The following is a 16,407-nucleotide window of genomic DNA, read 5'->3' as shown; positions in this document are numbered from 1 at the left end:
GATGTAACAAGAAATGCGATTTATTCGATAGCCGACACTTTTCTATCGATCCAAGGTAAAGCCGCGTGGATAGCCGCGCGATCTGAGGCGCCTTGCCACGGTCCGCGCAGCTTACTCCGTCGGAGGTTCGAGTCCTCCCTCGGGCATGGGTGTGTGTGTGTGTGTGTGTGTGTGTGTGTTGTCATTAGCGTAAGTTAGGTTAAGTAGTGTGTAACTCTAGGGACCGATGAACTCAGCAGTTTGGTCCCATACGAACTTGCCACAAATTTCCAAATTTTTTCCATGGTGAAAACGCAGTGACGCAGTGCTCACTGCAGTCATAACTAACCATGTCGTTGCGTCAACATGGGGACACTGTGATGTGGAGATCCATGTTTAACAATGGCCTTTGAACGGTGTGCTCCGGAACAGCTGTCCCTGTACCAGCATTGTATTCTTTATTTAGTTAACAACCAAATTCGCCAATTAGCCTTACAATTGAGATGTTATTTTATTTTCGCTAGCGGTTTCAACAATTCATTGTGCCATCTTCAGGCCCTATATGCACCTCTCAAAAATAATCAATGTTGGGATACTAACGCCATATGTTTCTGAAGGTCGTGAATTCGTAGCTCAAGTGGTTCCTTCGAAGACTTGAATGCAACTCAAGTCTTAGAAGGAAGCACCTCACCTTTATGGCAACCTCTGCTTAACGCTGTCTACTAAAAAGAGCTAAAGGTTCACTTTTTGTTTTAATTATATGGTCTGTGAACCATTTACTGTTTCCCCACTGCCCACTATCTAACGGTGAACCATGCCCAGCGTATAACGGATGCCACGCAATCTGGTTCTTTTCTCTATCGATCACGGATTCGATACTGTGTCTGTCCAAGGGCATGGGCGGAGTAATTAGAACGGACACGTACCCAACAGGAACAAGATTAAAATCTTTGATCGTGTATTCAGATTTTCGGTGGTTTTCCTATACTTATCAAAATTAGTTGCTGGAGGGTTAGTTTGAATAGGACATTAACATTACCTGTCCGTCTCTTGTCTTTGTTCTACGAACCGACTTCCATGCCACCTGTTTCTGCGCCTAGAGTTTGAGAAGTGTGCATTTTGTAAGATAATACGGAGGAACAAAGTTCAGCGACGCCTCGTTGTTTTTCTGTGAGTTCGTTCGTCCTCACCTTGCCCTTGCCTTGTAAATACCGCTTACGAAAATGCGCATCGCAGTCTTTACGAAACCGTGCTGCGGCGTCACAGCGGTTTTCTTTCGCCAGGCAAAGGGCTGTAACCGGTGACAATCTATGGGCGTCAGGCGGGAAGATATATGCGCCCTTGAGAGGTCCCTGAGCGTCAGTGCGAGATGGATGGTACTGTCAGCCATTGTTTATAGCCTCTGTCTCTTCTACTTGTAGCCAGCTCAGGTATATGTGTGCAACACTTGAATCGAAATTGCGGTCCAGACTTTTTTGTCACGTTGCATCCTTCCCGAAAATCATACTTCAAAAGTCCAGCGTAAAGTTATCCTGGAAAACAGAGATTTGTAACAGGCCAAGAAATGCATGTTTATTGTCTCCCCTCTATTTAAATCCTATTATAGGAGAAAATAACATGTAAATACCATAAAAATCGAACCATTAGTACTTCTTATACGTTAGTTTTCGATATTATAGATAGAAAACTTCATTTAGTACTTTTCATTTCATAAATAAATCTATAACGGCACGAAAGACTATTTGTGAAAACTACTGTTACAGAATTACTTGTAAACGGAGTTTCCCCTCCCAAGAGAACGAAAAAATTATGATTTTTTAAATGTGATTAACTAAATTTAAGGTGTCTCTTATTCATCTCAAATGGTTCAAATGGCTCTGAGCACTATGCGACTTAACTTCTGTGGTCATCAGTCGCCTAGAACTTAGAACTAATTAAACCTAACTAACCTAAGGACTTCACACACACCCATGCCCGAGGCAGGATTCGAACCTGCGACCGTAGCGGTCACGCGGTTCCAGACTGAAGCGCCTTTAACCGCACGGCCACACCGGCCGGCTCTTATTCATCTCTTAAAGATGAATAGGTTACCCCTTCAAGTGAGTTTGTTCCTTTATTTTTACGTCGGCTGCGTTTAACATTGAAAGAAATATTCTGTTGTCGTGTTATTAGTGTGTGGGTGTATGTGTGTGTGTGTTTATATATTGAGTGCATTCCTGTTGAGATGCCAACAAATTTTCACTCATTCACGTACCCGCACATAAGCAACTTGAATCGGGGACTTTATCAGTTTTGAGGACCTGAGAGATTAACAGTCTAGGTCATTCGTCTTAATAGATAAGGGGTGGGTATTACGGTAGCCCTCAGCTATATGTAATTTTCTGAAATTTAGAAATTTGCTTCTCCCATCCTTCATTTATGTTCAACTTGACAAAAAAAGTTTGTGAAAAATTTAATCTCAATCCAAAAATTCTAGATGACCCTCAAACGCCTTGAAGTTGAAATACAGCAACCGCAACACCTATTTCCGTTAAAATGCGTTGTATTCTTCCTTATCTACACTGTATAATTATCTTCCGCAAGAGACCATTCAGGCAAACCCAGCAACTGTTTGAAGTCATTCTGACTCATAATACTGAAAAGTTAATTCCAGTAATTCAAAAAATGCTAGAAATTTAAGAAATATGAGAATCTATTTTCGATTATGTACAGATGTTCAATTTGAGAAACTGTTACAACAATCATTTTACAGCAGTCGTTGTAACATAATCAGAAGATAATTTGACTGAAGGGTCACTGAACCAGTCTACAACAAAAATTAGTTAAACAAATTGGTTCTCAGTTTCGTCTTTTGTTAGAATTTTATTTTAGCCCTGAATTTTTTTAGATCATTTACAGCAACTATCATCTCAGGTTTCTGTATTGCGGTTGTGTAACAGTCGTTATCTTTCCATGTTGAAGGATCTTTGTGGAGGAAATTGGTACAAACAAAAAAACCTTGTTAAGACAGCTTTCGTCAAAGTTGTTACAAAAGATAAGTCATTGTTTGTAAAAGAAGACAGTCCATATTTGTGTATAATTTATCTTTTTACGACTTTTCTTCTTCCTCTTCTGATTTCAAGATAACTTGAGCACTATTTCCCATTATCTTTGTTGGAACATTTTCATGAAAGATAAAGGCACAGTTTCTGCAGCTAAGTACCAGAGAGGATTTCAAAAGTTTTTTGTTGAAGTCTTACTGGCTACTCCATGAATATCTTAATTTATCAGTTCCGTCGTCAGCGCGAAGTCATAACAAGGTGCCTTAATGGCATATGTTGACAGAAACCAGGCTCTGACGTACATGCATGTAAGAAAAATATATTCTTCTTAATGAGTAGTTCTCAGTTTAAGATAAGTGAAAACTGATCTAGAAACATGCATAACTTGAATGCATATATTGCCTTTGCCCTCAACCTAGAACGAGTTAGAACTCCCGAGATGCGAAAAGATATTCCTTTCTTTGGAATGCCGCCAAGGAAGATAATCGTTAACGCCGGTAGTTCTTGGTAATCATCTCGTAGTAGTTTCTACTTAGAAAACTGGTACTCGAGAAATCCGTGGTACTAACTTTCTATGCAGAAACAAACTGCGAGATGATTACCGCGAATGACAGAGATATAAGATATACAGGGTAGGTAGGAAATAAAATACCATTCGTGGACCAAAACAACACCGAAAATTCATGCTGTGTCTAATTTGGAGCAAGCGGCACTATCGTGAGCGTCTGTTAACCAGGAGATGCGGTTGTATATCTGCTCCAGAAACTCACAATTCCTGGTTTCGGTACCACTGGCAAAAGCTGGGAAACTTAAAGCAAGCAAAAATAACTCGTACAAGTATAGACATAAATACCTCATGTGGACGATCCATCCACTCCAAAGTGAATGGTAAATTGGACTTTTAAAAGAGAGCAAGTCTGAGTGCTATGGTTAACTTCCACGGAAAGCACACAATTATATGGTCATTTGCAACATTAAGGTACACTTACGACCTGAAAACTACACAATCTCAAAACACAAATCACGGATCAGAAAATCCAAATTCTCGCCCCGCAAGAAACACGTTTCACAGATTCAGAAACGATAGGCTAGAATAATTACGAAATCTTCAAGAGTGGAACAAATAGGAAAACTGACAAAGGAGCAGCACTATTTGGCATGGCCTCCATTGGAGACAAAGAAGTTTTGGATTAAGTAAAAGATCTGAAACCCATCAACAACTGACTTATGACATTAAGAATCTAAGACACAAACAAAAACTCTGCACAGAACGTCTGCCTTCCGAACCTAGCTTGTAAATTATTAACCGACGAATGGTGACAATAAAAAAGTGCCCGAAAAAATGAAATATTCTGATAAGTACTTGAAATAGAGATGGCCAAATTTCAAAAGATGGTGTAAAAATTCTGCTCTGTGATTTTAATGCTCAAATTGCCAGGGAACGCAAGTACAAGAGGACAGTTGTATACAACCATGAACTCAAGTTCACCAATTAGAATGGCACACGACTCGTTGAGTTATGTCAACACATAAGCCTAAAAATTGTGTCAACCTCACTGTCGAATAATCCCAAAAAACTGAAAGACGTGGCCATAACCCATTCCTCATTTAGGAGGATATCAGACTGATTACGTGGCAATACAGTACGACTACAAAAGAGAAATTCACGATGTACAAGTACGCAGAGGGGCAAACATCGTATCGGATCATTATTTAACTAGAATCAAAATTAAATTTACAACGAGAAGAAAACTCAATAGGAAAACAGTGGTGATCCCAAAATTTGATCTACACAAAGTGAAAGACTCTAAAGTAACAGTGGAAGGGGAAGAACAACTTGCAGATGATTGGGAGAAAATTCAAAATAAAGTCACTAAAACAGCGAAATATCGGATCCCTCTCCACAAGAATCAAAAATGCCCTTGGTGGAATCGAGAATGTGAGAACCTACTAGAAGGAAGAAAAAGGCATTTCAAAATTACGCAGTAAATCATAAGAAGCAGAAATGAAATTTCTCGAAGTTTGTATAAAAACATCCAAGGTTTTAAAACAAAATAAACTAAAATATATCAATGACCATCTGGTGCCAACTGAAGACATTTTCAAAAATTATAACTGAATTCTGCAAGATATTTGCGAACCAAATCAAAGGGTACTCAGCACAGAAAGTATGCTTTCCGAAACTAGCTTGTAAATTATTCTAGGACTAGGTATGTATTTTTCGCAGCTTTTAAACTGTCCGGTACACAAAGACAGATTCCTAAAATACGTCCATAAATCACAACAGAAAGACCACCATCACCAACACCAAGAAGTTTATTCAGACATCAAGAAACTTAAAAACAAGGAAGCATTAAGGGTAGCCGAACTCTTGAAAAATGTATGCCCAAACTCACTCAAAGAAATTACACAAGTTATCCGAAACATTTATCAAACCGAAAAAACCGAGGATCACTGGTAGATTGCTCCAGTCCGTAAAAAAGGCAACAAATCAGATGTAAACAACTACAGAGGAGCCTTACTCGTACCTGTAACCTACAAGATTCTGTGAGCTTTCCTCTTAAATAGAGCACAAAAGCAATTAGAAGACATAGTAGCAGAATATTTAGGGTTCAGACTGGACAGTTCATACTCAGAACAAATTTTTATCCTCAAAATCATATTCAAAATGCAAGTCCTCAGACAAAAACCTCTAGCATGCAAATCAGTATACTTAAAAAAGTCGTACGCATCGATAGACGGGCCATCACAATTCCAAATTTTAGAAGAGAGGGGAGTAGATCCCAAAACATGAGATCACATAAAATAAACGATAACTGGCACGTAATCTAACGGAAAATTTATGGAGAAAATCTCAGAACACTCTGACACTGAAACGGGTGTGAGACAAGGAGAGGGACTGTCTCCTATTTGGTTCAGTGTCGTCCTAGATAAAGTTATGAAAGAATGGGAGAAAGAACTCAAGATACGTGGGTTTTGGAAGCTTATCCTACTGGACTTTCCCAAAAACAGCCTCTGCATTCCATACCTCGCGTTTGTGGGCGACCTGGAGATACCTACAGAGGACGAAGAGACAGCCGTCAAACAGCTCGAGGTACTCAAAGAATGTGCAGAAGAAGTAGGGTTACAAATTTCATTTGAGAAAACTAAATTCCGCTATTCAAGTAAAGAAAACAAGAGTGTGAAAACAAAATACAGTGAAATCAACAAGGTTACGAGCATTAAATACCTCGGAGAATTGGTTCAAATGGCTCTGAGCACTATGGGACTCAACTTCTGAGGTCATTAGTCCCCTAGAACGTAGAACTAGTTAAACCTAACTAACCTAAGGACATCACAAACATCCATGCCCGAGGCATGATTCGAACCTGCGACCGTAGCGGTCTTGCGGTTCCAGACTGCAGCGGCTTTAACCGCACGGCAACTTCGGCCGGCCCTCGGAGAATTCATAGAAGCGACATGCCATGCTAAAATGTCATCGTAAAATGGGTTAAAAAGTCTAAAAGCATTAGGATTAGTCCAAAACCACTACAACAAAAAGTTCATCTCTAGACAGACAAAATTTGGTACAACAACACAGTCATACAACCAACAGTCATCTACGCAAGGGAAACAAAGACGCTTAACACAAAACACGAACTTGAAGAAATCAAGAAAGAAGAGATAATGAACACTAGGGACAAGGCATATCCAAGACGATTACAGGCTGCAATCAATCAAAACAACAGAAAAGTCGTCAAACATCGAAACTCACAATAAGAAATGGCGTATGAAATTCCTTCGTCACATGAACAGATTACCAGAAAAGCTATTACCAAAAAGGAAAACAGACTACGTAACTAATTAAGGAGTCAACACCTTGGTTGAACCAAATTTGAAAGGACGTCGAAACCACGTACATAAAACGAACCGAAATCTTAGAGACACCATCAGAAACAAGTGAACAAATGCGAAGTGGTATCAGAACAACCTAAACAAAAATAATACAGACCAAAATGGTCGGAAGTACGTAAACAAGTCTTCTCGGAAAGAGTGAAAACCTCCTGGAACAGCAAGAAGAACGTAAAGAAAAGATGATTGAGTTTTTTGCTTAACGTCTTCCATTTATTGGGAGATTTCGCTAATAATAATCCTAATGAGGAACTGCAAAAATTCGAAACCTCCAATCAGAAGGATGGACATACGACTTCATGGTCGATGAAGCTAATCTTGTAGTTATCTGAATGAGCTAAAATTTTGCACATGTCGTTTTTATTGACGTGAGCACAACAGGTCGTTGAGGGAGAAACTCTTAGAAAGCTTAAAAATAAGAGCAACCCTATGGTTATTGAAGCACATTTGTAGGCCATAAAGCTAAGATTCTCACAATTTAGTTTAGCGTTCATCAGATGTATTAGGAATTATCTTCATTTTATTTCGTTCAACGTAATTCTTACATATAACGGTTTAGTGTTTTCTACTGGTAAAGGCCAAGCTGTATTGCAGTTAGGAAAGAAAACTGACTGAATTTTGTTAGACACTTTGGGGAAAAGGTATTTATCTCTGTAGAATCAAGGAAAAACATAAAGAAGTGTACGTCTGGAGGGCAGGACTGCGTGAGACTGGAACTTGGAACTTATAGAAAATGCTAAAAGGAGAAGCAGAAAGCTTTTGAAATACGGTGCTGTAGAATTATGTTTAAAATTAAATGAACGGACACCGTACAAAATGAAGGTTACCAGATAAAGGGAAGTAGGAAAGTTGGGAGAGAAGCGCCTGGAAATGCTTTCCCATATTGTAGGACAGCTGCATCCATGAAAGTCATCATGTCACATGAAAGAGCAGTCTACAAAAGAAGTTGTGGAGGAAAGTAGGAGATTAGTGTTTAGCGTCCCGTCAACAACTAGGTCATAAGAGACAAAGCACAAGCTCGGATTAGGAACCATCTAGGCATTTGCTTGATTTAGGGGAAGCAGGGAAAACCTAAATCAGGATGACCGCAAGCAGGTTTGAACCGTCGGCCTCTCGAATGAGAATCCACTGAGCTAATCCTTGCGCCACCTCGCACGGTGGAAGTTGTGGAGCCATACAAAGTGTAAAATGCACCAAACAGATAATACAGGATGTGGGGAAGAGATGGCGAGAGGAACATATACGTACACGATAGGCGTGTTGTAAGACAATGAGAGAGCCGCTATTGGCATCGTTGTGAATGGAGAGACTGTCAATCGAAGGACATAGGATTTAACGCACACTGTATTTTTTGTTATGAAAAGCGTTTCGTCATATGCCTGCGTCATGTCTGATGTTTCGTTAACGTCTCACAAAATATAGCAGAGTGAAAATCTCATTCTAGCAGGAGTAGCTTTTATTTCATCAAAGAGAATAATGAAACTTCCTGCAGATTGAAACTCTATGCCGGACCGAGACTCGAAGTCGGGACCTTTGCCTTTCGTGGGTAAATTATCTACCATCTGAGCTCCCCAAGCAAGGCTCACCACCCGTTCTCACAGCTTCAATTCTGCCAGTACCTCGTTACCTACCTTCTAAACTCCGTATAAGCTCTTCTGCGAACCTTGCGCAACTAGCACTTCCGGAAGAAAGGGTATTGCGGGGACATGGCTTAGCCACAGCTTTGGGGACGTTTCCCGAATGACGTTTTCACTCTGCAGTGGAGCGTGCTTTGATATGAAACTTCCTGGCAGATTAAACTGTGTGCCGGACGGTGACTCGAACTCGGGACCTTTACCTTTCACATAGTTTTAATCTTCCAGGAAATTTCATATCAGCGCACACTCTGCTGCAGAGTAAAAATTCCATTCTGGAAACATCCCCCAGGCTATGGCTAAGCCATGTGCCCGCAACATCCTTTCTTCCAGGACTGCTAGTTCTGCAAGGTACACAAAAGAGCTTCTGTGAGGTTTGGAAAGTTGGACACGAGATACTGGCAGAATTAAAGCTGTGAGAACTGGTCGCGAGTCGTACGTAGGTAGCTCAATTGGTAGAGCACTTGCCCGCGAAAGGCAAAGGTCTGAGTTCGAGTCTCGGTCCGTCACACAGTTTTAACCTGGCAGGAAATTTCATACAGTGCACACTTCACTGCAGAGTGAAAATCACATTCTGGAAAGAGAATAATAATTGTTAATTGAGAAAAGCGATGACACAAAATCCTCCAGTCAGAGTAATTCCCCATTTCTGCAACCATTAAAAGCGAAAGACATACGAAATCAGGTACTACTCTGCAAATAAAATAAATCCATAGAAAGTTTTTGGACAGAAGAGAGTATCCTACTTGAACGAGTGAGTCCTCTAAGGCAACAGATTGCTGAGAAAGCATGAAATGGCGGCCTTGATACGCAACACCGTTGTTCGCTCTGCAGCACAGCGAGCTCACTGCTGGACCGGTTTGTTCCGCTCGCGGCTCACGAGAACTGGCTGCGGCGTGCACAAGCCCCGACTCGAACCCATGACTGTTGAAGGCACACTGGAATAAGAGGCGATGGCACCGACTAGGAAGCCTCACCTTCAGCGATATCATTCCAAAGGTGACATCTATGAGGGCAGATGACAGCTCGTAGGTCAGTGACTTCGTCTAACTGATAGTATTGCTCGATAAGGCTTTACCAGCTTGGCAGAACATCTAACGCTTGACTGACCTCTCCAGAAGACACTACCTTGGCGAAGCACTGTCAATGCGGGTGGAGAAGCTTGCGTATCTGCGTGAAGCTGAGGGCTATGCCGAAGGTAGAGGACCTACTGCTAGAAAAGTCTTAGTTGATGGATCAGACTAAGAGTGTCCCACAACATCCTGTATTCCTCATCCACTCCTAGTCCTTACCTAATTCTCTTCCACAACCCAGGGTATGATGCGATACACGCCAAGGGGCGCGTGGCACATGGGAAGATGTGTCCCAAACGGAGCCTCAGAGATATCGGCCGACCTCCCTGAGTAAGTAGCCTTACACCGCTCAGGGTTTCCTTAATGTGGACTGTGTAGATCCCCAAACCTCGTGGGGCCAAGACGGACACAACTGACGAAAATAAATTAAAGCAAACTGAGGGGCAAACTGAGACCTCAGACACCCAAACATCGGCGTCAGGACCGATGGAAGACCCTCCCACTATGGAATCAGAGTCTATACCCGAGCAAGGAGTGGGAATTGTAACTGAGAAGTTGGATCAGATCAAGATTAAAGCTATGTCTGGGGCACAGAGGAAGGAACTTCTCAGGGAGCAGAAACAAAAGGAAGGAAAAGAATGGCATCCCAAACAAAAGTAGAGGGAATTAAAAGCGCTTGAGCTGAAGACTCCCAAGAAAAAACTGTCTGAGGTTGAAGTGGATACGCAGACCCCCACAACGTCGAAGACAGGTAACAAGAGGATAACGGAGCATCTAAGACTCCCTCCTCTCAGGATAAGAGAGCCCAGAAAAAGCCGAAGCAAGAAATAGGGAAACAGACCTATAGTACTGCAGTCTCGGTTTTTAAGATGGCAATTATCCAAGAAGGCTATCCACTGGTAAGCATCACCTCACAGCAGGAGGAGCTCATACAAACGGCCGTCTTTGAAAAGATTGGCAGGGGGTGGGGGGGGGGGGGGGGAGCTGATCCAGTACCGAATTTTAGGAGGGTCTATCTAGATCGCGGTGCTCTCATTTTTGTTTGCAAGGGTGTGCATATGGTCGGATGGCTCAAGGAAAAGGTGCCCATGATGTCCCCGTTGGAGGATGAGAAGCTGCTTGTCAAGACGGCAGGTGAGCTTCATAAGAGCGCAAAGGTGTCAATATGGGTACCAAAGATGCTATAGGATGTCTCTCCGACGACTCTGTTCGAGAAAATAGGGGTCCAGAACCCAAACGTCTCGACAGAGGAATGGAGAGTAATCAACCAGAAGGCTGTACCGGGAGGACGAACCCTGCAGTGGAGGTCAGAGAGAAGTCGCTGAAGGCGATGCAAGGCCTGAAATTGTTTTTAGCATTGATGCAAGTCGCCATCAGTGTAATCAGGCAGCAAGACAGAGACTTGAGGTGTAACAGATTAATCTGAAGGACAGTAAAGGGGCCACTGCTGCTCTAAGCCGTCGCCTGTGGAGACAGTAAGGGGACATGGCCCAGATACAAGAATCCTACTTATGTAAAGAGGATGGATTGGCCTCGGTGGCACTGAAGATAAGCTGATTTAAGCTAGAAATCTACGAAACTCCAGAACATGCATCTGTGTGAGAAATGAAATGTCTTTCATTACAATGACGGATTTCTGATCCAGGGACCTGGTGACCACCAGGATGCAGCAACGTGAGGAAGGTATCACGAGGGAAACTGTTTTGGCCTCATCATACCTTCCTTATGAAGACAGCTTTCCTTCTCCTTTGGAGGTGAGGAGACGGACAGAAGCTCGTCATTAGCAAGGCGACCAACTGTTGATTGGATGTGATGCAATGCCCACAACCTAGTGTAGGGCAGCAAGGACACCAACAGCAGAGGTGAGTACCTTCTTTAATTTCTCTTATCTGACAACTTGGAGCTCCTGAATAGGGGTGATGAACCTACATTCAGGAATAGCAAAGGGTAGAAGTAATTGACATAACGTTTGTTTCAATGATGATGGGCAGCTATGTCAAACAATGGCATGTCGTGTTAAAGCCCTCCTCACTGGACCACATGTATATTAAATTCAAGGTTGAAATGGGAGTCAAACCGACCACAGAATCCCAGGAACCAGACTGGGAGATATATAGGAGGGACCTTGACCTAAGCTTATCGGAAATTAAAACCTTGATAAGGAATCCAGTAGAGTTTGAGGAAGGAGTAGAGGCTGTAACCTCTGCCATAATGACCTCATACCAGGACAACTGCTCAGTCACCAAGAAGCGCACATATAGAAGAGTGCCTTGGTGGAACAATAACTTGGAAATGCAAAGAAAACAGGTACAAAGACTGTTTAACCTTGCGAGACGTAAAGGACAATAGGCAAAAGATCCTGAGGCCATTGTCAACTACAACCTTGCAGACAAGCAAAGTAGGCATTCTGGAAGGCATTCTGTGAGGAAGTGGAGGGCATTGCTGCTCAAACCAAACTTGACAAAACCCTCACTAGAGAACCAACTAATCCAGGAGATACGTTGAGGAAGAAGGATGGGGAATATACAAAGACAGCACATAGGATGCTGGAACTGCTCCTCAAAACTCACTTTCCTCAATATGCTCTGGCGGATAACGTAGACCAGAATGCGATCCCTGAGAGACAATGGTTCTCAGGAAGTAGAAGAGAGGACTGGGAAACGGCCAAGGAGTGTGTCGACTTCAGTATAATCCAATGGGTGGTGGGAACATTCCGACTGTTCATCTGGGCTAGATGGAATCTTTCCAGCTATTCTGCAACAGGCAGGAGACAATCTTATAAGATTGTATGCAGGTTATTCAGAGTTAGCCCAGCAGCAGGAAACATTTTCAATGCCTGGGAGGTTGTCTTTATTTCAAAGCCATTGCGAATTGTTCATACCAAGGCCAAGGATGTCAGACCAATCAGTCTGTCCTCGTTCATTCTAAAGACACTGGAAAAACTGGTTAATTTACATGCTGGGGAGAGGAGGCTAGCTAGGGCTCCTCTACATTCAAACGACGTATAAACCAGGTAAATCACGCGAGACAGCTCTCTATCAGCTCGTTGGGAGGTGACACAACCTTCGATTCCATTGTTAGGGCAGCAGAGGTGCATGAACTAGGCACCACTACATGTAGGTGGACTAGGGCCATGCTTAGTGGAAGGAAGGTAGAGGCCACCATGATGAATGAAAATATGGTAATTAACACCACTAGGGGTTGTCCACAAGGAGGAGTTTTGTTCCCTTTATTGCGGAATCTAGTGGTAAACGAGCTCATTGAGGAACTAAATCCAGACAGTGCTTTTTCCAAGGATTCGCAGATGACCTTGTCATAGTAATACTTGGCAAATTTATTGACACAGTTAAGAATAAGGCACAAAGTACGCTGGTCATTGTGCAAGACTGTTGCACTAAACAGGATGTAAGGGTTAATCCTAAGAAGCTGTTGTGATACCATTCACAAAGAAGCATATCCAACACTGAGGTTGGACTCTAAGGCTTTTCGATGGAACTCTACCTGCGAAGGGGATAGTGAAATATCTAAGGGTAACTGTAGATGAGAAAGTAACATGGCCCATGGCCCCCTCACATTAAGAGCGTCTGGTCCAAGGCGAAAGATACTGTAATGAGTACCAGAAAGGCTTGTGGCAAAAACTGGGGCCTAAGCCCCAGAGGTATGCACTGGATATACACCATGGTGATTAGGCCTAGGATCTCCTACAGGGTCATAGTGCGGTGGAAGAAGGTAGAACAGCAGGTTGCAGCTAAGGAGCTAGCTAAGGTGCAGAGACTGGCCTGCTTAGACATAACAGGCTGAATTAGCAAAACACCAACTGCTGGGATGGAATCCATGTTACACATGCCTCCACTACACCTTGGGTCAAGATGACGGCAGCAGCTGGTGCATACAGACTCAAAACTGGTAAAAACTGGATCTCCTTGGGATATGCAGAATCACGCACTAAAATAGTGAGTGAGGTAGATATAGGAATGGTTGGGGAAATGCCGACCGACTATATAACAACTCCCAACTGCTTCAACATACCTTACAATATAATGATAGGAAGCAGGGAGCAGTGGGGAAAAACAGCTCGATGCCGTACAGGGGACATTGCCTGGTTCACTGATGGGTAGAAATCAGACAAGGCGCTGGGGCCGGGATGTATGGGGTTCAGCCAAGACTGGAGGCCATCATCTCTCTAGGAATACTGGCCTCCGTACTCCAAGGTGATATTACTGCAGTCAGGGGGTGTGTGGAAGAGAATATGCGTAGGTTTCAGGAGGACCGTAGCACCTACATCTATTCAGACAACCAGGAAGCCCTGAAATCATTGGCAACTCCTGCAACAAGATCTAAGATTGCTGCAGAATGTCACAGGACTCTGGTGGAGCTAGGGGGAAGCAATAGGGTAAACCTAGAGTGGGTCCCTGGCCACTCAGGTATCGGTGGCAGTGAACAAGCCAACAGATTGGCCAGGATGGGGGGGGGGGGGGGGGCAAAGACTCCATTCACGCGACCGGAATATGTCCTGTCAATCACCAAGGCTATTATCAAACTAGAACTACGGAACTGGCTTAGAAGACAGCAGGTAGAATACTGGACCAAGGTTTATAAACAAAAACGTGGTAAGGTAATGATGCCAAAGCCATGTTTTAAAAGAAGCTCTGTAATTTTGGGCTCGAACAGGAAAGAGATTAAACTTATGGTTGGACTGATGACCGGCCACGGGAATTTCAAAAAAAAACACTTACATACAATGGTTAATACGGAAGAAAACCTTTAATGTAGGATCTGTGATGAGAGTGAAGAAACTGCATCACACCTAATCTTAGAATGCACGGCACTGGAAAGCAAGAGACTCAGAATTTTAGGAACAACTAGATCTAAAGACATTGTGTCTAACAAAGAACTGGTAATGGAACTCCTTGCACTATTTAAGGGCATTGGCTGGCTATACTAGATATACAGGGAGCGATACCGCACAATAAATTCGGTTTCGGTGGGGGCAGTGACGGTTAGATCAAAGTTGTTTTAGCTTCCCTGCCTAAAATCGAATCAAATCAAATCATGCCAGACGAATACACGGCGCCGATGCAACGAAACTACCAGCTGAAGCGGGAACATGTATAGTGGTCCCGGTTTTGTGTATTGTGGCATTGTGGCAGGGTCAAGTCTCCCGTCACGTAGCTGGGTGCGAAACGTTGCTTTATGCGTCGGGATGTAGCTGTTCAGCCCAACACTATAGCTGACGGCTGCGTTGCTGAAACCTATGACAGCATTAGTGGAGCATCCAACTGCAGAAATTACGCACGTGGCTATCCCACAAGGGGCCTTGGCTGGGTGATGTGCAGTGTTTCAGATTGATGGCACAACAGATATACTGTATACAGAAATCACGGAACTCGTAAATCCCGACGATAGGATGAGGTCTGAATTGTCTTCTCGAATACCTACAGTGTCTTACCACTGCGTCATCTCACAGACTGCCTTAGACACCTCTGGAGAAACTGACTACAGTGTTTTAATTCTTGTTACTGTTCCTAGTAATGTTGTGGAATTAGATCAGGTGGAGCTCAGAGAATCAGATTAGGAAACGAGAGGCTTAAAATAGTGAATGATTTTGCTATTTTGGCAGCAAAATAAGTGATGATGGCCGAAGTAGAAAGATATAAAATGTAGTCTGGCAAACGCAAGAAAAGCGTTTCCGAAGAAGAGAGATTTGTTAGCATCAAATATCGATTTAAGTGTTGGAAGCCTTTTCTGAAGGTGTTTGTCTGGAGTGTAGCTTTATATGGAAGTGAAACACGGACGATAAACAGTTTAGGCAAGAAGAGAATATAAGCTTTTGAAATGTGGTACTACGCTGAAGATCATATGGGTAAATTTCGTAATTAATGACAAGGTACTGAACATAGTTGACGAGGCGAGAAATCTGTAGCACAACTTGATTAAAATAAGGGATCGGCTAATAGGACATACTCTGAGACATCAAGTGATCACCAGTTTAGTATTGGAGAGAAGTGTGGGTGGTAGAAGCCCTAGATGGAGACCAAGAAATGAATGCAGTAAGCAGATTCAGAAGGACGTAGGTTTCAGCAGTTATTCGGAGGTGAAGAGGCTTGCACAACATGCAGTAGCATAGACAGCTTCATCAAACATGTCATCGGACAGAAAACCATGACAACAACAAATTGTTTATAGTGACTTCTTGCCTTCACGGACGAGACGAAGTAAAATATACCATTCCTACTGAGTTTCATGCATGTAAAGTAGTAGGACATCCCTGTCCGATGGACGTATGTGTTATTTGGAGCCTGGTAAGTCGACGGGATACCAACGGTCAACGCTCAACGCTGATTTTTGGAAAATTATCTCGAGGCTGCAGCAATTCGCTTGCGTCAGAAGACTGTTACACCATTCATCGTCGAGTAGCGACGTAGCGGGACATCATAAGCTAAAAATCATAGCTCTAGTAGCTGTGAATGTATGCAAGATGCACCTGTGATATATTTGGTAAACTAATGCTTTGCTCGACTATGGGCGTACACAGGCACACAGTTTAGACTAATACTATATTTGTTGAAAAAGTTGGCTAGATGGAAATACTTGTGTTTTGTAACGCTATAATACCTTTACGATTCTCAGAATGAAGCTATTTTCTTTCTGTTGTTTTTGTAACGGTACATTGTAACTGTCACATTGTATGACTATAAACTGTAAACTATTATTTGTAAAAGAGAGCGACTGAATTTAAATGTTTTGGAAGATTTGGCACGTACTAGACATGGTGTGGGTACTGGATAC

Source organism: Schistocerca nitens, chromosome 6, assembly GCF_023898315.1.
Source record: "Schistocerca nitens isolate TAMUIC-IGC-003100 chromosome 6, iqSchNite1.1, whole genome shotgun sequence".
In the NCBI taxonomy this organism is placed as follows: Eukaryota; Metazoa; Arthropoda; class Insecta; order Orthoptera; family Acrididae; genus Schistocerca; species Schistocerca nitens.
Note: the sequence above shows the minus strand (reverse complement) of the source record.